At 42.8% G+C, this 22,330-nt stretch overlaps 1 long non-coding RNA gene across 2 annotated transcripts in view; it reads left to right on the top strand.

The window, feature by feature from the left end:
- The window catches only part of LOC130276075 (uncharacterized), an 82,529-nt gene extending 60,942 nt beyond the window's left edge, over positions 1-21,587 (top strand). For both annotated transcript variants that reach the window (XR_008845010.1, XR_008845011.1), the window contains exon 3: positions 21,157-21,587. This is a non-coding gene — a long non-coding RNA (uncharacterized LOC130276075). The remainder of the gene's footprint in view (positions 1-21,156) is intronic.
- Positions 21,588-22,330: the final 743 nt, after the last annotated feature.

Below are 22,330 nucleotides of genomic sequence, written 5' to 3'. Positions count from 1 at the left end.
CTAGAAAAGGAAAACCAAAAAATACAGTGTAGCCCGGACCTTCTAGGTGAGTATAAAATGGATATACATGGATCGTGCTTCAATAATAATTATCATTTATTTATAAAAATAAGATTTCGACACTTCTCACAGGGCCCTTGTGAGAAGAACATACATATTAAAAGGCAACCTAACAATGTATTAGGCAATAGTATTAAAATTATAAACTTGGCATAGAGTAATAGAATAAAATAGCAGAGTAAGATCTGTACCATGCAAATATATTAGAAAGTTGCTCTTCTAGATGTTTAGGGTAAATATGTCCCTTTTAGATACAGTAGCAAACAGTCTGTGTTATTAGAAATTGTTACCGGTCTGTAAATTGTAGCTCAGGCGGTGGATATTGCTCCCGCAATGGCTGAGTGTCCGTGGTGTGCACAGTTCACTGTGCGGTGCTTCCAATTGTAAGCCTGGTCCAGTAGGGTCTGAGCGTGGTGGCAGTCGCTGTCGGATAAGGCGCTGGCAGGCGCCGAAGATCGTGGTGGTGTCCGGGGACTGCTGGCGCTGGCGTGCGCTAGAGTTGGTATTCCTCACCGCTTTGTTAGTTGGTAGACAGGACCATATACTGGAGGGCTGGAAGTTCACCTCGTGGTGCCGGCGTCTGACGTCAGAGCCGGGATGGCTACACCAGGATAGTTGCACCGGGATGGATCTGAACTGCTGAACCGGATAGGTAGCAGAGTGAGAGCGCTAATGATGGTACAGTTCATGAAGTGTAACTGGCCATAAAATTTAGGCACAGTTCAAGTACTACTATGCCAGTAGATAACGACTAGACGCGTTTCAGGGTTGTATAATATAACCCTTTCCTCAGTAGTCATGATGTACTCATGACTACTGAGGAAAGGGTTATATTATACAACCCTGAAACGCGTCTAGTCGTTATCTACTGGCATAGTAGTACTTGAACTGTGCCTAAATTTTATGGCCAGTTACACTTCATGAACTGTACCATCATTAGCGCTCTCACTCTGCTACCTATCCGGTTCAGCAGTTCAGATCCATCCCGGTGCAACTATCCTGGTGTAGCCATCCCGGCTCTGACGTCAGACGCCGGCACCACGAGGTGAACTTCCAGCCCTCCAGTATATGGTCCTGTCTACCAACTAACAAAGCGGTGAGGAATACCAACTCTAGCGCACGCCAGCGCCAGCAGTCCCCGGACACCACCACGATCTTCGGCGCCTGCCAGCGCCTTATCCGACAGCGACTGCCACCACGCTCAGACCCTACTGGACCAGGCTTACAATTGGAAGCACCGCACAGTGAACTGTGCACACCACGGACACTCAGCCATTGCGGGAGCAATATCCACCGCCTGAGCTACAATTTACAGACCGGTAACAATTTCTAATAACACAGACTGTTTGCTACTGTATCTAAAAGGGACATATTTACCCTAAACATCTAGAAGAGCAACTTTCTAATATATTTGCATGGTACAGATCTTACTCTGCTATTTTATTCTATTACTCTATGCCAAGTTTATAATTTTAATACTATTGCCTAATACATTGTTAGGTTGCCTTTTAATATGTATGTTCTTCTCACAAGGGCCCTGTGAGAAGTGTCGAAATCTTATTTTTATAAATAAATGATAATTATTATTGAAGCACGATCCATGTATATCCATTTTATACTCACCTAGAAGGTCCGGGCTACACTGTATTTTTTAATTTACAAATCTGTTTAACTTTCTGGCACCAGTTAATAAAAAAATAAAAAGGTTTTCCACCGGAGTACCCTTTTAAATGGAATTTGACACCAGCCTCACTGCTTCGATTTGCCTGCATGACAGATGTGGTGATATTGGCCGAAGTGTGCTGAAGAAATCGTTGCTCATACAGCCGCAGCCCGCCTTCATTGCGTAGCAAAAGAAATTTACATATTAGCAACAAGACCAATGACCCTGGTGTTAGATTCCCTTTAAAGTTAATGGGAACTGTTTAACAGGAAAGTAGTGAGCTCCCCCTAGTGATGGCTATAAACTTTAACAATTTTGTCATGGAGCCGTTTTTAAATATCTTGATTCTTTGGTGTGCCCTCGACACAATATAAGTGTCATGTCTGGGCAGGGAAGGAGTGCACCCTTGTTCTCACCCACTCCCTCTGGCCCTGCCTACTTGCCTATCTGCCCTAAACAGCGGATTGACAACCATGGTGATGATCCCTTCCTAAATAAGTGATGGAAGTCACAGTAAACAAAATATGATAACCTACAATTCCTACGTTGTCAGACACTGTAATAGAAAAACCTACAAAACTGACAATTCATATTCAAAAAAACTTTATTGAAAAATCACACTGTGTATACAAAATACCAACAGGAGCCACCCATTAAAAACTACCCACCCTTTAAACCATAATCCCAGAACACTGACAGGGATAAGGATATATACAAGGATAAGCAGAAAACTGTATGTGTTAACACATAGAACAATACAATAGCAATGCTGTATATGAAAAGTCACAATCCATTACCTGATAGAGACATACGGAGTCCTACTGCACCCTGTCTTACCTCTACATGTTTTTTGGGAAGTCTCTTCCTCCGGAGGCCTGAAAGCACATAGCAGGTTTAAATAGGCAGCTACACAGGTGAACTAAACAAGGTCAGCTGACCAGCCCAGAGCTAGGCATAGCCACAGCAACCAGATTAACAAAGGACTCTCAGAACCGATTTACCCTATGGGTTCTGACAGTACCCCCCCCCTTTAAGAGGGGCCACTGGACCCTTAACAACCTGAGATTACAAAGGTATGGGTGTTACGAGTGGCTCTGCGGCCAGACAGACTTGCTGGCCACGAGCGCACTCCTACCCTGCCGCCCTGTGCTGTCTCTGGCACGGGTGGCACCGCTATTACCTTGTCGGGCTCTGCCCGCAGTCCCACAGCCGGTGGGCACTCATCCCGCTGCGCTCCCAGCTCTGTCTATCTCTCTCACTGCCGGCACGCGTGTACCCGCCTCCTAGGGCACGCACACGTGTCAGCTTTCTGACATTTAGAGGGCCAGTGCACCAATAATTGGTTCTCTTGGGCGCTGGCCCTATAAGTATTTCTTACTTCCCCTTGACCCCTGCTGGATCTTTGTGCATCCAAGCCTTAGAGAAAGCATTCCAAGTTGTGTCTGTCTTACCGTTTACCAGTACCTTTTGCTTAGTTTCCTGACCTCTGAACCCTGCTGCCTGCCCTGACCTTCCTGCCAGTCCCCGACTCTGAGTTGCCTTACATATCTACACCTCGCCTCATCTTGGCTGCCACTGTGGGCAAGTCGCGCCAGGGGTAGAGACCTGGAAGTTCACCTGCCGCAGCAAGTCCATCCCGCTTTGCGGCAGGCACTGATGAAAACCAGCGGTTCCTTAGACTCCGCTCCCTGGTGCGGCTTTCACCATTGTCCACAGTGGTACAGCGGATCCACTACTCCAGCCGATACAGTCTTCTCCAGCCGTTACAGTAAGATCTGGCCATGGATCCCGCCGAGGTGCCTTTACCAAGCATTACTGATCTCACCACCATTGTGGCCCAAAAATCTCATCAGATAGCGCAACAGGTACAACAACTGAACCAGCTATCCGCCATGATGCAGTAGGTTCTCTCCATTCAGCAGCAGCTGCAACCTGCCCCTTTGCCTCCTCTGGTCCCTGCAGCTTCCGTGGCATCCGTCGGTCCCAAGCTTCATTTGTCCCTACCGACAAAGTATGAAGGGGACCCAAAATTGTGCAGGGGGTTCATGACCCAGTGATCCATGCACGTGGAACTGATGGCTGACCAGTTCTCCACTGAGCGTGCCAAGGTAGCTTTCGTGGTCAGTCTCCTCTCCGGCAAGGCCCTGGCTTGGGCAACACCTCTTTGGGACAGAAGTGATCCTGTGACTACCAATTTGCAAGCCTTCCTCTCAGAGTTCCGCAGCATCTTCGAAGAGCCAGCACGGGCCTCCTCGGCCGATACTGTACTTCTGAACCTTCGCCAAGGGGATTCTACAGTTGGTAATTACGGGGTTCAATTCCAAACTTTAGCCACTGAGTTGGACTGGAAAGACTCGGCCCTGTGTGACACTTTTAAAAAGGGCCTTTCTAGTAGAGTGAAGGATGCACTGGAAGCAAGAGATCCTCCGTCCTCCCTGAGCGAGCTTATTCTGTTGGCCACCCGCATTGATGTGCGTTTTGATGTGCTTTTGTTTGTGGAGAAGAAGGATGTGTCTCTCCGCCCATGTATTGAATATCGGGGGCTCAATAAAATCACCATCAAGAATCAATACCCCTTACCGCTGATTTTTGAACTTTTTGATCGCTTGCGGAATGCCAAAGTCTTCTCCAAGTTGGATTTGCGAGGAGCATACAATCTAAATAGAATTCAGGAAGGAAAGGAATGGAAGACGGCCCTCAATACCTGTGATGGACATTTCGAGTACTTAGTGATGCCTTTCGGTCTCTGTAACGCCCCAGCCGTCTTACAGGAATTCACCAATGACATCTTCCGGGACCTCCTCTATACTTGTGTTGTGGTGTATTTGGACAACATCCTAATCTTTTCGCCTAACTTTGAAGTCCATGGCACTCATGTGCGCCAGGTCCTGCAACACCTTTGGAGTAACTGACTCTACGCTAAACTCGAGAAATGCCTCGTCGAGAAGACGACTCTGCCGTTTCTTGGTTATATTGTCTCCAACCAAGGCCTCAAGATGGACCCAGACAAGCTGCCACGGCCTTACTGTCCTGCGTGATATACAAAGTTTTCTTGGATTTGCTAATTATTATCGACAGTTCATACCGCACTTTTCCACGTTGGTTGCACTGATTGTGGCATTAACTAAGAAGAAGGGTAACCCCAAATTCTGGCCTCCTGAGGCTGAAGAAGCCTTCTCCCGCTTGAAATTGGCCTTTGCTTCCGCACCTGTTCTGACAAGACCCGAACCTGGAAAACCGTTCTTCTTTGAGGTAGATGCCTCATCTGTAGGGGTTGGTGCAGTCCTGCTCCAGAAGACCCCCAGGGGCAAAACGGTGACTTGTGGGTTCTTCTCCAAAATGTTTTCACCAGCCGAGAGGAACTATTCCAATGGAGATCGGGAACTCTTGGAAATTAAGCTCACCCTGGAAGAATGGCAACACGTACTGGAAGGGTCTCCTCATCCTTTCAATATTTACATGGACCATAAAAAAAACCTTGTATTTACAGTCCGCACAACGATTGAATCCCCGGCAGGCCAGATGGTCTCTTTTCTTTTCCAGATTTAATTTCCTTATCCATTTTCGACCAGCGGACAAGAACGTCAAAGCTGATGCCCTCTCTAGGGCCTCCGATGTCGTGTGCCTGGACTACTCCCCTCGTCATATAGTACCTTCGGATGTTTGATTTCGGCCACGCCAGTCAACCTTCAGCAAGTTCCCCAGGGAAGTCTTTTATGCCTACATGCCTTAGAGTTAAGGGCTTGAACTGGGGACTTTTTTACTGGCTGGGCATCCTGGAGTATGGAAGTCCATTCTGCTCATCTCCCGACATTACTGGTGGCCGAACCTGGAGTGAGATGTTTCTGATTTTGTCCGTTCCTGTGTAACTTGTGCCCGTAACAAGACTCCACGTCTTAAGCCTGCAGGCCTTTTACTACCTTTGCCCATCACGGAGTGTCCCTGGACACACATTGCCATGGACTTCATGACATATCTACCTCCCTCCTCTAACAACATGTTCCTTTGGGTGGTCGTGGACTGATTCTCCAAAATTACTCTTTTTGTACCACTGCCTGGACTTACCTCTGCTCAACAGCTGGAGGGCCAATTCTTCCGGCATATTTTCACCTACATGGTCTGCCCTTACATATTGTCTCTGACCGAGGGGTCCAGTTTCTCTCCAAATTTTAGCAGGCTCTCTTCTCTCATCTCAAGGTTAACTTGGACTTCTCCATCCGCAGACCAACGGCCAGGTTGATAGGGTTAATCAAATTCTTGGACAATACCTCTGCCACTTTGTTTCTGCATGGCAGGATGATTGGGTCAACCTGTTATCTTGTGCAGAGTTTTCCTATAACCACAGGGACTCTGAGGCTACAAAAACATTTCCTTTCTTCATGGTCTACAGCCGCTACCCTTACCCTCCTCTTCCACTGCCTGCCTCTTCAGGAGTATCTGCCATGGATGATCAGGTTCAGGACTTTATGACAATTTGGCAGGAAACCCAGTGCTCTTTAGTTCATTCCTCCACCCACATCAAGTCACAGGCTGAAAAGAAGAGAAGACCATCCCCGATCTTCTCTCCAGGGGACAGCATCTGGTTGTTTGCCAGATATGTATGGCTGAAGATTCCCAGTTACAAACTGGGTCCTTGGTTCCTAGTTCCTTTTAATGTCCTGCACCGTATTAACTCAGTCTTGTACAAGCTCTGCCTGCCGTCTTCCCTTTGCATCCCGAATTCCTTCCACATCTCCCTCCTTAAGCCATTCATTCTCAACCGTTTCTTCCGGGGGGATGTCTCTCCTACTCCCGTGACCGGTTCTGCTGACATTTTTGGGTAAAGGAGATTCTGGCTACCAAGACCGTCAGGGGAAAACAGTTCTTTTTGGTGGACTGGAAGGAGTTCGGACCTGAGGAGAGGTCCTGGGAACCAGAAGAGAATATCCTGGACCGGGATCTGGTTCTTAGGTTCCTGCGGCTTAGAAAGAGGGGGAGACCTAAGGGGGTACTGTTATGAGTGGCTCTGCGGCCAGACATGCTGGCCACGGGTGCACTCCTACCCTGCCGCTCTGTGCTGTCTCCGGCACGGGCAGCACTGCTATTATCTTGTTGGGCTCTGCCCGCAGTCCCCTGGCCAGTGGACACTCATCCCACTGTGCTCCCGGCTCCGTCCCTCTCTCTCTCACTGCCAGGCCCGTGTATCCGCTTTCTAGGGCACTGCGCGCGCCGGCTCTCTGAGACTTAAAGGGCCATCCCACTTTGCGGCCGGCTCTGGTGAAAACCAGCAGCTCCTTAGACTCTGCTCCCTGGTGCGGCTTTCACCATCATCCACAGTGGTAAAACAGTTCCACTACTCCTGCCATTACAGTCTACTCTAGCCGTTTCAACGGGTTTGGACACAGATCAGTATCCTCATCTGTATCCTCGTCTTCTATGTCACACCACTCATTAGTGTCCTCACAGTCATTCTCTAAATCTTCTCTACTCCTTTCTGACTCCAAGTCCGCATGCACAATCTCCAAACACTTATTTCCCATGCCATCACAACAAACAGATTCAACCAGAGGCTGTTGGAAAACTGACCTTCAGACATTTTTAGATTTTAAATCAGACTGGTCTGAAGACGGAACAGGTGCAGTTCTCTGAGTGGCATGACATACCTGTTCACCAAGGTGGTCTCCCCAATTATCATTTGGACATGGAGGCTTGACACAGTATCCGATGAAATGAGTGTCCTCTGCACAGTAAAAACACAGGTTGTAGAGCTGACAAAATCTCCTGTGTTCTTCCGGGGTATGAATGTACTCTATCTGCATAGGTTCATCCTCAGGCACAGATTTAGAGACAGGAGAAGAATCAAGCAGGAAAGGAGATATAGAGGATGAAGAACACTCCCAAGTCATGACTTGGTCAAGGGTGTCAGGAGAAGGGTTAGTAACCAGCTTGTCCTTTAAGATGTCAGATAACCCTAGTCTAAACTGACAAATCAAGGCTGGAGTATTTCAGTTGGAGGCCACACACACCACTTTATAAAAAAAATCAGCACAGTACTCCTCTACTGGTCTGCAACCTTGCTTACTTGCCTATCCGCCCTAAACAGCGGATCAACAACCACCGTGACGGTCCATAAGTGATGTAAGTCACAGTCAACAAAATAAACTACAAAAACAGTCGCAGGTAGGGATACAGTAAGGAAACACACAGACTAATACTAACCAAACAAACACAATTGGTCAAAGTCAACTATCCGAGTCTATACCAGGAGATGTCAAAAGGTGCCAAGTCGCAAATACAATAGAAAGGTCAGAATGACAAGCCAAAAGTCAGAAATACCAGAAGGTCAGGAATACAGGAAAAAAACGCTAGCTACTGGAAAAACCTCTTTCCCAGGCGAGGTCTGAAAGCACATAGCAGTTTTAAACAGGCAGCTACACAGGTGAACTAAACAAGGTCAGCTGACCACAGCCACAGCAACCAGAGAAACAAAAGACTCTCAGAACCATTTAACCCTACGGGTTCTGACAATAAGCCCCAAAGCTCAAGCAAAAGATGCCCCTAACACTTTTCTCCAGATTGTATTTGTTATGAGATTTGCAATAATTTAGATCTTATTGATGATCTATCGTGTGTGCAATGGTAAATGCAAAGACTACAATGGCATTTAAAATAGCCATGCATATGTGCTGTTCAGATTAAAGAGTCTTACAATCATTCCCTCTGCTTGTGGGTAGCATCCTTTTGTGATAACAGTTTTAAAACGGTCAGAAAATAGGGTATCTTTTAAGAATATGGATAACTTTGCATCCAATATTGCTTTAACAATAGAGGAAATTTTCAAATCTTCTTCATTAAAAATATCCTATGGTTTTATGTATACAGCTCCTATGCAGAACAGTGTGTCTTCATGCTTATAAGCTACAAACAGACCTTGTATGTTCTTAATCCACTATCATACTTCCTTCTTTCTGTCCCTATGTCTTCCTAATATATATTAGGTTAGCAAGAAACAAGGAACAAATGGAAGGCCATTTGACTGTAGTAAGAAAGTAATAATTTTCATGCATGACACTAAATGGAAGCAATTAGTAACAATCCATGTTTAGGGGTTCATATAGTGCTGCAGGGCTCCTGTAAGATATAAGGTAGCTGAAATGTAATTAGATGTTTCTATCTTCATCGTAAATTATACAAAAAAAAGTAACAAAAGATACAAAAACTATTAAAAAGTGAAAAACAAGTGTCACAAATAAGTTTTTGGCGCCTACTGTTTTCGATGTTTTGGAAAGTAAGCGTATTTTCATTTTGTGACATTTTACTTTTTGTTTTTCTCCTTCTTTAAAGGAATAACATTTGACCTGCAGATGGATAATGTATGAAAACATGTTGTGCTGTTTGAGAGACAACTTCCTCACTTGTCACCAAAATAGGACTCCGTCCAATAAGGGAAGCGGAGAGGTCGCTGACACTTTAAATATATATATATACACCTTGTGTTCTCGAGCTGGAGACAGGGAGACTTGTTTTGAATGAGTATAAAAACCATCCGGAACTTGGATTGTGTATAAAACTCTGGGACATGAAGCCAAGTTGTAACGTTTCACATCTTAATGGGCCATCACAACAGGGCTCTTTGTCACCAAGAAGCAGTGAAGCTGGGAATATCACACACTGGCACAAAATGAAGCCCAATTCAGAATAGAGTAGCAATTGCTTACATAGAAGTTCCCTATTACATTGTTACTTTAGGAAATGGTACCTGTTAGCTGACAGCAGTGTTTTGGGTTTAAATCCCTCCAAGTGCAACATCTTCAAGGATCTTGTATGCTCTCTTAGTGTTTGTGTAGGTTTCCTTCCACATCCAAAAATGTACAGTACTGAATAAGATGATTTGAAATGTAGATTATTTACCTCAATGAGGAAAGGGACCACTTTGAGGGATGAAAAGCTCTGTACAGCTCTGTGGAATATGTTGGTGCTATATGAATAAAAGAATTAATGTTATTACTTTATGGTGATGATCTCCAAACTGTGACGTTCTAGCAGTTGCTAAATTACAACTTCCTACAGCCATAAAGTCGTAAGTAGAACGGGCTTCTAATCCAGGAGTTAATCGGCGCTGACTGGGATAAGGACACCAGACAGGTAGTAAACCTTCCAAGAGGGATTTATTTTGTTAATGCAACGCATTTCACCACGCATGCGTGGTGAAACGCGTTGCATTAACATAATAAATCCCTCTTGGAAGGTTTACTACCTGTCTGGTGTCCTTATCCCGGTCAGCGCCGATTAACTCCTGGATTAGAAGCCCGTTCTACTTACCACTGTTTATACCAGGAAGGCTGCAGACTCCGGCTCAATCCAAGCGATCTTCATTGTTGTGTATGGGCTACACAACTCTGTCGGATGAGCGGTGATTTCTCCCTCTATCCCTTCTACTATTGAAGTGATTTTACTCCACAAGGAGCGCCTCCGCCTCTTTTCTTTTTCTACAGCCATAAAGGGCATATTGAGAATTTTTTTTTAAAGTTTTGCGACTGCTAAAGAGCCACAGATTGGAGCAACATTGTTGTATTGGATTTCCCCTGCAGCTGAAGACAGTAATTATTAGAGATTGTGTTTAAATATATTGACTCATATAGCCAGCCGATACTTATCAATTGGACACTACTTGAGTATTAACCCCCAATGATTCTTGTAACATTTCTCTGTTACTACAAAATACTTGTGTTTAACAGATTTGATTGTTTACTTAGAACTCTGTTCTGTTCCTCTGTTATTCCTCATGGAAGAATAAGAATTAATTGACAGCATGGTGGATGGTGTCACAGTGTATAGGGACATGCCCCATTGACCATTACCATTAATGCTCAGTTACCCGTTTATTTATACTTTTCTAAAAGGAATAACTGAGGAATTTACTAAAAATGGGCATGTCCTTATAGCTGATAGGTCCTTTCTACTGCACCACTGCCAGTTATATAAAACTGCTTTATAAAAAGTCATGGTGATGGTAGTATGGTTAATGGGGTTGTCCCACCATTAGGACTTATTCAAATCCACAGGGTAAAGGATAAGTGTATGTTTGCAGAAGTTGCTGGAACCCTCTGTGATTTTGTCAACAGGGAGAGTCCGGAGTCTCCCGCGTGAATAGAGAAGCAGTCACAAATGTACAGTACATTGCTATTACTCTGCTATCTCTGGCAGCTCACATAGATAATGGATTGATGTGTTACCACCAATCAATTCCAATTGGAAACTCGGAAACCCCTTTCTCAGGATCGCAAAGGGTGCCAATAAGTCTTAATAAATCTTATGATAGAACAACCCCTTTACCTCTTTTAGCAAACATACATAACCCCCCTTAAAGGGGTACTCCAGTGGAAAACAAATGTTTTGAAATCAACTGGTGCCAGAAAGTTAAACAGATTTGTAAATTAATTCTATTTAAAAATCCTTAGCCTTTGAGTACTTATCAGCTGCTGTATACTACAGAGGAAGTTGTGTAGTTCTTTCCAGTCTGACAACAGTGCTCTCTGCTGATACCTCGGTCTTTGTCAGGAACTGTCTGCTGCAGAAGAAGTTTTCTATGGGGATTTGCTCCTACTCTGGACAGTTCCTGTCATGCACAGAGGTGGTCAGACTGGAAAAAACTGCACAACTTCCTGTGGAGCATACAGCAGCTGATAAGTACTGGAAGGTTAAGATTTTTATATAGAAGTAATTTACAAATCTGTTTAACATTCTGGCACCAGTTGATTTGAAAACATTTGTTTTCTACTGGAGTACTTTTTAACAGATCACCTATTATGCAAAAAAAATAAAAAAAAATGGCTTTTAAATGTGAGAGGTTCCTTTTCCTCATGATCCCAAAAAATTAAGTGCATAACAACATCAGCTTTCTACACCCCCCCTTGAAAAAAATAAAGCTTCTATATGTTACTCACTAGGTCATTCAGATACTTTGTGTCTTTTTATGTGCCTAGCATCTGTATTTGACTCACAAATCCCTCTGCTCAGCTGCTCACTCATTTTGATATCCACTGCTCAGTAAGGGGCATGTCTGAGGCAAGCACTGAGCCTGTTCTCACTCAACATGCATTCACTTTCTCCATGAGTCTGCTGTTCTGTGCTGGATGTATTCATCCAATCACTGCAGGCTGCTCTGTAACCCACTCCTTTCTGTTTTCAGACAGGATAGACATTAAATGAGTGTGGGGAAAATTGTCATTTATCCCCAAATCTCTATGCCACAATCTAATATGAGAAACCATTATGAACCAAACTTGGCAACCCATTCTCTTTACTGCATTATAAACACTATGAGTAAAGTGGTCATAGAACCGGAGGATTATAACAGGATTATAAACTACAGCCAACTTCTTTTTTTATTGTGTCTGCCTGGATTCTGTGCCCAGAACTATTAATGATTCTGTTGATTGGATCTTAATTTCTATCTTTTTTCTCAGGGTCTAGGGTCAGGTTCAGATCTGTTGACATAACGTGGATTATATCAGTGGAACACTTCTGGAATTTCCCCTGTCGGAAAAATGTGCGCAAATAGCCTATTACTAGAATATAATCACTTGTTGTTTTGGCACTGGGAGCCAGGCATCACTAGAGGATAGTGTGATTAACTGTGAAAGTCCAGTGGGGAATATTTTTGTCCTATTCTAATATGCATTAGAGAGGGTGTGCTACTTGTAAGATCGGGAAATCCTTTAAAAAGTAGCCATGCTGCCTGGTTGTATGTATTTGGCTGCAGATATTGACGTAAACGCCAGATAAACATCTCTCTCTGTGGTGCTGGAGTGGAGCTCTGATTCTGCATTTCAAACATACTCCTGGCCCTTTCCTGTTTCTAGATCAGGCGCCTGCTTGGGTTTCAGCTGCCTCCTGTTATACTGAATTTAGAAGCTTTATATTTGGTGTGGCATGAAAAACTAAAAATTTGGTTAGAGTGAATGGATTATCATGATAGAAACATATTTCAGCACTAAAGGGGCTCCCTAAGTTTAAATGGGCACTCTCATTAAAACAAATTTTTGCTATTGCACTTTTTATGGTAAATAAAACATCTTTCTAATGTACTTTGTTTAAAAAAAAAAAATTTGTTTTCTATGTTTTATTTGTGTTTGAAAAAACTTCCACTAGGTGTCTCCCTACTTGTCCAGAGCACATTTCCCCCCATCTCTTGCACAGCCTTTGGATTCCTGCTGGCCTGGCAGAAGTCCAAACTCAGGAAATGCTGAAAGGGGTGTGTGCAGCCTTATCCAATCATAGCTCATCTCCCACTGAACTGCTATGGGATGTGTGTAGCAGAGTGAGGGAGGAAGTTCTCCCCTGTATGGCTTCAAATGATGTCATGCCTGCTGGGTAACGCCTCTTCCCAGTCAGTGAATCTGACTGAGACTGAGCAGAAAATACAGAACAATAAGGTAGAAAAATAAAAAATAAAGGCAGGAGGTGGTTTATCATGATAGGGGCAGTAAACTGGGAGGATTATAAAATTTAACAAGATCATGACAGGTACTCTTTAAGACTGGGTTAAATTAAAGGCAAAAAGGGTCACTTCCCTGTACGAAGATGTCCAGGGAAGTGGATAGTGTCATCTATTGGCTGTTCGTCAGTGTTAAATAAGCACTATATTGCACCATTTGTTTAGCACTGTATGGTGGTATTGTAATATATAGTATTAAGCATTATATTGTGCTGAGATTGTGTATTGTATGTTGTTTAACAGCATAGAGTCACCAACACTTTTGAAGCTCCATCTCTTAACCTCTTAAGGACCAAGCCCATTTTCACCTTAAGGACCTGGGATTTTTTTGCACATCTGACCACTGTCACTTTAAGCATTAATAACTCTGGGATGCTTTTACCATTCTGATTCTGAGAATGCTTTTTTGTGACCATTCCAAAATTTGATGAACAATTTGAAAATTTTTAATTTTTTTTTTACTTTGAAACTCTCTGCTTATATGGAAAATAGACATAACAAATAAATGATATATTGATTCACATATACAATATGTCTACTTTATATTTTCATCATAAAGTTGACATGTTTTTACTTTAGGAAGACACCAGAGGGCTTCAAAGTTCAGCAGCAATTTTCCAATTTTTCACGAAATTTTCAAAATCAGAATTTTTCAGGGACCAGTTCAGTTTTTAAGTGGATATGAAGGGCCTTCATATTAGAAATACCCCATAAGTGACCCAATAATGACATTCAAAAAGTGTGCTAACCCTTTAGGTGTTTAACAGGAATAGCAGCAAAGTGAAGGAGAAAATTCTAAATCTTCATATTTTACACTTGCATGTTCTTGTAGACCCAGTTTTTGAAATTGTACAAGGGGTAAAAGGAGAAAAATCCCCCCCCCCCCAAATTTGTAACCCAATTTCTCTTGAGTAAGGAAATACCTCATATGTGTATGTAAAGTGTTCGTCGGGCACAGTAGAGGGCTCAGAAGGGAAGGAGCGACAATGGGATTTTGGAGAGTGAGTTTTTCTGAAATGGTTTTTGGGGGGGCATGTCACAAATAGGAAGCCCCTATGGTGCCAGAACCACAAAACAACCCCAATATGGCACTATTTTGTAAACTACACCCCTCAAGGAATGTAACAAGGGGTACAGTGAGCCTTAACACCCCACAGGTGTTTGACAACTTTTCGTTAAAGTCGGATGTGTAAATGAATTTTTTTTTCATTAAAATGCTGGTTTTCCCCCACATTTTTAATTTTTATAAGGTGTTATAGGAGAAAATGCCCCCCAAAATGAGTAACCCCATCTCTTCTGAGTATAGAAATACCCCATTTGTGGACGTCATGTGCACTACGGGTGCAGTACAATTCTCAGAAGAGAAGGAGTCCCATTTGACTTTTGGAAAGCAAATTTTGCTGAAATGGTTTTTAGGGGGCATGTCGCATTTAGGAAGCCCCTATGGTGCCAGAACAGCAAAAAAAAAAAAAAAAACACATTGCATACTATTTTGGAAACTGCACCCCTCAAGGAACATAACAAGTGGTACAGTGAGCCTTAACACCCCACAGATGTTTGACAAATAATTTTTTTTCACTAAAATGCTGGTGTTGCCCCAAATTTTTCATTTTCACAAGGAGTAATAGGAAAAAAAGCCTCCCAAAATGTATAACCCCATTTCTTCTGAGTATGGAAATACCCCATATGAAGATGTAAAGTGCTCTGCAGGTGAACTACAATGCTCAGGAGAGAAGGAGCACCATTGTGCTTTTAGAGAGAGAATTTGGTTGGAATGGAAGTCTGGGGGGCCATGTGCGTTTACAAAGCCCCTGTGGTGCCAGAACAGTAGACCCCCACATGTGACCCCATTTTGGAAACTACACCCCCTCACTGAATTTAATAAGGGGTGCATTGAGCATTTACACCCCACTGGCTTTTGACAGATCTTTGGAACAGTGGGCTGTGTAAAAGAAAAATTTTATTTTAAATTTTCACGGACCACTGTTCCAAAAATTTGTCAGTCACCTGTGGGGTGTAAATGCTCACTGCAACCCTTATTAAATTCTGTGAGGAGTGTAGTTTCCAAAATAGGGTCAAATGTGGGTGGTCCACTGTTCTAACAATATGGAGGCTTTGTAAACTCACATGGCCTTCAATTTTGGACACATTCTGTCGCCAAAAGCCCAATGGCACTCCTTCTCTTCTGAGCATTGTAGTTCGCCCGCAGAGCACTTTACATCTACATATGGGGTATGTTCTCACTCAGAAGAAATGGGGCTACAGATTTTGTGGGGCTTTTTTCCTATTTTCCCTTGTGAAAATGAAAAATTTAGGGTAGCACCAGCATTTTAGTGAAAAAGTTTTTTTTTCATTTTCATATGCAACTTTTACGAAAATTCGTCAAACACCTGTGTGGTGTTAAGGCTCTCTATACCCCTTGTTACATTCTGTGAGGTGTGTAGTTTGCAAAATGTGGTCACATGTGGGTATTTATTCTTTTGCGTTTATGTCAGAACCACTGTAAAATCAGCCACCCCTGTGCAAATCACCAATTTAGGCCTCAAATGTACATGGTGCGCTCTCACTCCTGAGCCTTGTTGTGCGTCCGCAGAGCATTTTACACCCACATGTGTTGTATTTACACTAACATGCTGGTGTAGACCCTAACTTTACCTTTTCATAAAATTTGTAACGCAATTTCTCCCGAGTACGGAAATAACCCATATGTGGCCCTAAATTGTTACCTTGAAATACGACAGGGCTCCAAAGCGACAGAGTGCCATGAGCATTTGATGCCTATTTTGGGGATTTGCATCTGCCACCAAAATACCCTACAGCAGTGTTTCCCAAACAGGGTACCTCCAGCTGTTGCAAAACTCCCAGCATGCCTTGACAGTCAGTGGCTGTCCGGCAATACTGGGAGGTGTTGTGTTTCAACAGCTGGAGGCTCCATTTTGGAAACAGTGTCATACAAGTCAAGGCAGTGATTGGTCGGTAGTTCCGACCGATCAATCACGTGATTGTGAGGTGGCAACCGCGCCGGGTCACCAGAGACCCTATTGACCCGAAATCACTGGTCTGAGTTGACCAGCAATGGGGGGGTGTCTGCAGGGGTTTGCACGGGGTGCCTGCTGAAAGATATCAGCAGTCATCCCGGTCCGGTCCCCGCCCTGTGTCCTTAAGTGGTTTAACTGGATTGCCACTGGACAGTGTTTACAAAAACAAAAACCTTTTGTGGCCTAGTTCCAGCAAAATCAAGACTTTTGACATGGCAGTATTTCTCAACCATGATTCCTTGAAACTGGAATGAGTAGTACTCTGGGAATGGAACATATGGGGTACTCCGGTGGAAAACAATTTTTTCCATATCAACTGGCTCCAGAAAGTTAAACAAATTTTAAATCACTTCTATTAAAAAAATCTGCTGCTGTATGGTCCGTAGGAAGTTCTTTTTCTGTCTGACCACAGTGCTCTCTGCTGCCACCTATGTCCATGTCAGGAACTTTCCAGAGTAGAAGTAAATCCCCATAGTAAACCTCTCCTGCTACGGACAGTTGCTGACATGGACAGAGGTGTCAGCAGAGAGCACTGTGGTCAGACAGAGAAGAACAACACAACTTCCTTTGTAATATACAGCAGCTGATAAGTACTGGAAGGATTAAGATTTTTTAATAGACGTAATTTAAAAATCTTTATAAAGGGGTATTCCAGCTTTATACATCTTTTCCCCCTATTGAAAGGACCCTTTGCCCATGTGAGCACAAGTTGAGTTGTCATATCAGATCAGAGAGGACAGAGGCAGGGATGTTGGGCATGCCTGGTCCCAACTCCATTGTGTAAAGTTGGTGATTAACATATAAGCAATGGAGGCCAATATAGTGTGTATCTCTAAACCGGCTGAACTGATCCGGGTAAGTGATATATCGTTTTAATTCAGTTTATTTTAATTCAGTTTATTGAGTTTAGTGCTCGTGAACCAGCTGTCAGTTTTACTTTAATCTTTGCTACGGTGTTGTTCAACTTCACAATGATATCTGTGTATGGTTTCAATCAAACGTATGAAAAAGTGTCACTCAGCGAAGCGTTGCTTTTATTTATTTCAGTTCAGTGTCGATAAACATTTGCAGCACTAGATCACCGTGAAATAAAAAAAAGTTTCGGTGAGTGACACTTTTTCTGCTTCTTCATAAAATTCGGTAGTGCTATACTACTTTTGTTTGATTTCCTGAGATGTATTTCCTTATTGTAAGGAAGGTAAGGTGTTTTATTACCACAATGGCCCTCATTTACTAAGAAAATCGGGTTGTAAGTCTATCTTGCTTTCTTACCCGACTGCTTTTTTCCCCTGGTATTTATTATTATGTCGCATCTTGTTTGTCGCACGTGGGTTTTGTTGGTTTTGGTTTCCAACTCCTCTGAGCTGTCGGGAAAAAATCCACAACAATACAACAAATTCGGGTTGGAAACCTTAATAAATACGTGGGAAAGCTCAGAAATGTCGGGTAACGCCCCTTTTTCGGGTTTGGGAGAATCCACATCGGGTCCGTCGGGAAAAAATGTCGCATCGTGTCGCAGACTGGCGCACGATGTCTGCGACATGGCGCAGACAAAGATGCGACAAAAAAACCCGACAAAAGAGGTCGGGTTTAGAATAGTAAATGAGGGCCAATGTGTTCCACAGGTGTCTACACACACCCTGATCAGGTCCAGAACACACGTAATGATAAGCAAAAAGAAGCAAAAAAAAAAAAACTCAGGCTCAAGAAATAGATGTCAAGTCAAAAGGTCAGAAAACAAGTATTGCGCACTGCCACCTGTTGGACACTGGTGGTACAGGGTGTTTTTTGTGATACAGCAGTGCGATCTTAGTACAAGGATTGCATCACTATGATGAGCTCATAGCTAAAAAAAAAAATGGCATTTACAAGAACTCTCTTTTGCTACTTACTTTTGAAGAAGATGGGCATACAGATGACAGGGGCCATAGTAACTTTTATGTTATAAAGACACTTACAAAAAAAGGATTTAGCCCATACCTACCAATGTGTGGAGTAAAGTTCTGCTGACGCAAACACATTAAAGTTGTCCCAAGATTTCACCAACCTTTTAAATAAGATGTTCATAACCATTAAAATGTCCATAGGTTAGAGTAGGTCTAACCTTGGCCACCAATTCAAAAACTCTATCACTGCATTCACGACACCTGTAGGCTGTAGGTAAGAACTGCAGGTAGCAATACCCAAACGACCAGAGTGATTAATTTAATTTATTTATTTATTATCATTTTTTGTTATTATTTTTATTCTTCTTCTTATTAGTTTATCAATGGTTTAGTGACTCATGAATGCACCCTGCCTGTTGCATTCATGTTAATGGCCCAGAGTAGGATACAGCACATGGCCCCACAGGATTTCCAGTCATACAAATGTTTCCTGCAGGGCTCTCTCCATACGGCAATGTCACCTGAGTAAAATGAAGGATGGATTGTGCCGATGGCCTTCTTCACCTCTTACGTCAACTTGTTCAGATCTACAGCTGTTAGCGGTGGCTGCCATTTTATGAGCTGAGCCAACAAATGTTAGCTCACTACAACAGCAGTATGATGAGAATATTCCCCACATTATTATTATACCATATTAAGAAGCATTAGAATACTACAGTCACAAAAATAAAACAGGCGTAGGGTAATATAAAATAATAATAAGGGGATGTATAATCCTACAAATATAATTACACCTGTCTATAGAATGGTGAAAAAAAAAGGCTAGTATAATAAGCTCCCATAAACATATGATACTACACAAAAACAATTGGAGCCATTTAGAGAAAATACTAAATATAATTTTATTAGTAATACATCAATACATAAAAAATTAAGGACTTCCCCCCCAGATGGAGGACAGAACAGCAAGAAAAACATGGGTGACCCCTCAGGTCAGAATAGGAGCTAGTAGGACATAATATGCACAAATATTATAGGAAAAATAACACAGCTGAAGTAAAACTGTGTCCAAAAAGAACGACAAAGCACAGCAAGTCCAATATTACAAAGCATACTTAGTCTAAAAATGCTCCAAGATGGCCTGAGGGGACACCACCCCAATGCTGCGTTTCGGGATCAAAGCATTTATCAAGGGGCGGTGTCCTAGTAGCAGGATGCAGTATATATATAGCGTGAGTCACATCCACTTCCTGTTGATCAGTCAGCTGACCATAGTGTAGTATGACGCGCACCACCAAGGGAGGACACTGGGCAGCCAGCGCATGCGCTCCGGCTTAAAATGGGGACTTAGAATATACAAAGTGCAGAGTGCTGTGTGTTAATTAAAAACCCTGGAGCCGGCATGCATGACATGCTGTGGATGAGAGGAGGTGGCATACGTGTAAGTATGAGTTGGTGGAGGTCGGTTTTCTGAACATGTTCATTTGGATCAATGAGATGTCCAAATAATCAACTCGATCACAGTTACATGTATATGTTCTTCTTGTTATTGTTCAATTGTTTGATGAAGTGGGCTAGCTCAACATCATCTCCCTGCCAGATCATGAGGACATCGTCAATGTATTGTGCTCAAAATAGGACACCAACCAACGCAAGGTCCCCACGATCTGACAGGAAGATATCCCTTTCCCACAGCCCCAGGAACAAATTAGCATATGAGGGCGCACAGGCCACCCCCATAGCCGTGCCCTGGAGCTGCAGGTAGAGGAACCCCTTAAATGCAAATACATTGTGTGTAAGTATAAATTCCAGGAGCTGTAATAATAGTTCGGACAAATCCTGTCCCACATTACTGGTTTCTAGGAAAAACTTTGTTGCTTGTAGGCCATCCTCCTCTCATCCACAGCATATCATTAATGCTATTCCAATTGGGCAGTACTTGCGTGCACGCAAGATTTGCTCCTCAGAAACATATTTTCAAGATCAAGCTAAAGATCTACAATGCAGATTTACAGACAGAGGGTACAGTCAGCGGAGCATAACAAGAGCTTACAACAGAGCAAATCATACCCCCAGGCAAGAGTTAATTCAACCTGTGACTAAATGTACAGGAGAACAACCAGTGAAGTTAATTACTAATTTTCATTCACAGTGGGGGAATATGAGAAAATGTCTGGAGAGACACTGGACCTTCTTGACAATTGATCCCATATTGAGGAATTACGTTACACCGAAAGCTACTGTAACAGCTCGAAGATCACGTAGTCTAAAGGATACATTGGTTAAAAGTGAGTTAAAAGGACCCTAGAAAAGGATATGCACCATTTGTACATTGTGTTGCATGTCCAAATATTGAGAGATCCAATGTGTTCTCCAATTCCTCAGGCTCCAAGACTTACGATATTCGTTCGAATATTACATGCCAAACTAAAGCAGTGATATATTATGTCACATGTCCCTGTGCAAAACTCTATATCGGAATGACCACCCATGCCCTTAAGGTTCGTGTTAGGGAACATGTGTGGGAAATAAGACTGGCTGTGTCTGGGGAGAGTATGGAAGATATGAAATCTATTCCACAACATTAAAGGAAGAAGAAGACTCTGCGGCACTGGAATGTGATGCCATAAAAGGGTTCTTTAATGCGGCATAGCAGTAGCAGAGGTGTATACAGCCAGCCTGTTTGTACTTTCCGCTGAGCACGGGATTGCTGGATTCGGTCTTGGTTTATCCTCTATACATAGGTACTACGTGAGCTGGTGCGGGAACAAACCTTCTTTTTCTGTGTCTATTCCACAACATATTTTCAAATTTCATAAAAGTGATCCCTCCCTACTGAAAATGTAGTGTGGATTTGGGGATACGTGGGGGCAATGTAGGTAAAGAGGATATGGACTTTGGACACACCTTACCCTCATGGTCTCAATGACATATTACCTTTTGCCCAATTTCTTTGACCACTTAGTCCTTTAGAGGGTTGTTTTTAATATTTAGTTTTCTTCTTGATTTTAATATTTTAATTTTTTTCAGGATTTTGGTCAAGATCTACGTATATGACATGAACTTCAAGAATTTCTTCACGCAGTCTTCTTTCATGTAATCCTTGTTGGTGTATACCCTTCTTGTTTCGGACTTGTTGAATTTTTTTTAATATTTTGCAGCATGGCATTCTCTTGCACTTATATGTTTTTTCTTTTCTCTTGTTCATCACCTCTCCTTTCTCTTCTCTCCTTCCTTTGCTATTTCATTTTTAGACTAAGTATGCTTTGTAATATTGGACTTGCTGTGCTTTGTAGTCCTTTTTGGACACAGTTTTACTTCAGCTGTGTTATTTTTTCTATAATGTTTGTGCATATTATATCCTACTAACTCCTATTCTGACGTGAAGGGTCACCCATGTTTTTCTTGCTGTTCTGTCCTCCATCTGGGTGGAAGTCCTTCATTTTTTATGTATTAATGTATTACTAATAAAAGCATATTTTTTTTATTTTCTCTAAATGGTTCCAATTGTTTTTGTGTAGTATCATATTAGGGAGCATGTGGGTGGATTAATATTGCCCTTTAAATATGGATCCTACCCTTATAATGTGGCAGATATTTAAGTTGTTATTAAAGAGTCTTCTCAACCACTGCACCATTCACTGTCTATGGAGTGGTCGCCAAACTGTGGATGTTGCAAAACTACAACTCCCAGCATGCCCGGACAGCCAACGGCCGCAGGTCCACAGTTTGGAGACCACTGGTCTAAGGACTGCCCCAACAAATTCACAACTTGACAATGTTGTGAAGTCTCATAGAGAATGAATGGAGTGGTGGCTGAGCATGTGTGATGTTGTTTCACAGTCACCGTGGTTGAACCCCCACCAATTACCCCCTATCCCGTACAGACGGACTATTCTTATTCTATTCTGCCTGGGCTGCAAAAAAAGTGAAAATAAACTTTCACTTACTTTCCTGATAGGCTGAAGCGCCGTGTGACGTTCCAGGCTAAGGGAAGTAGGAAGAGGACATCTTGGCCGACCAATCAGCTGTAGTGGAGCTCCGGGGGAACGTAGGAAGGTAAGTGAAAGTTTATTTTCACTTTTTTTGCAGCCCGGGCAGGATAGAATAAGAATAGTCTGTACCAGACTATTTTTTAAAAAGGATTATGTTATCCCTTATCCACGGGATGGGGGGTAATTAGAGGATTGGTGGGGGTTCAACC

The sequence above is a fragment of the Hyla sarda genome, chromosome 6, assembly GCF_029499605.1.
Source record: "Hyla sarda isolate aHylSar1 chromosome 6, aHylSar1.hap1, whole genome shotgun sequence".
Taxonomy (NCBI): Eukaryota; Metazoa; Chordata; class Amphibia; order Anura; family Hylidae; genus Hyla; species Hyla sarda.
This window is presented reverse-complemented; position numbering and strand designations above follow the sequence as displayed.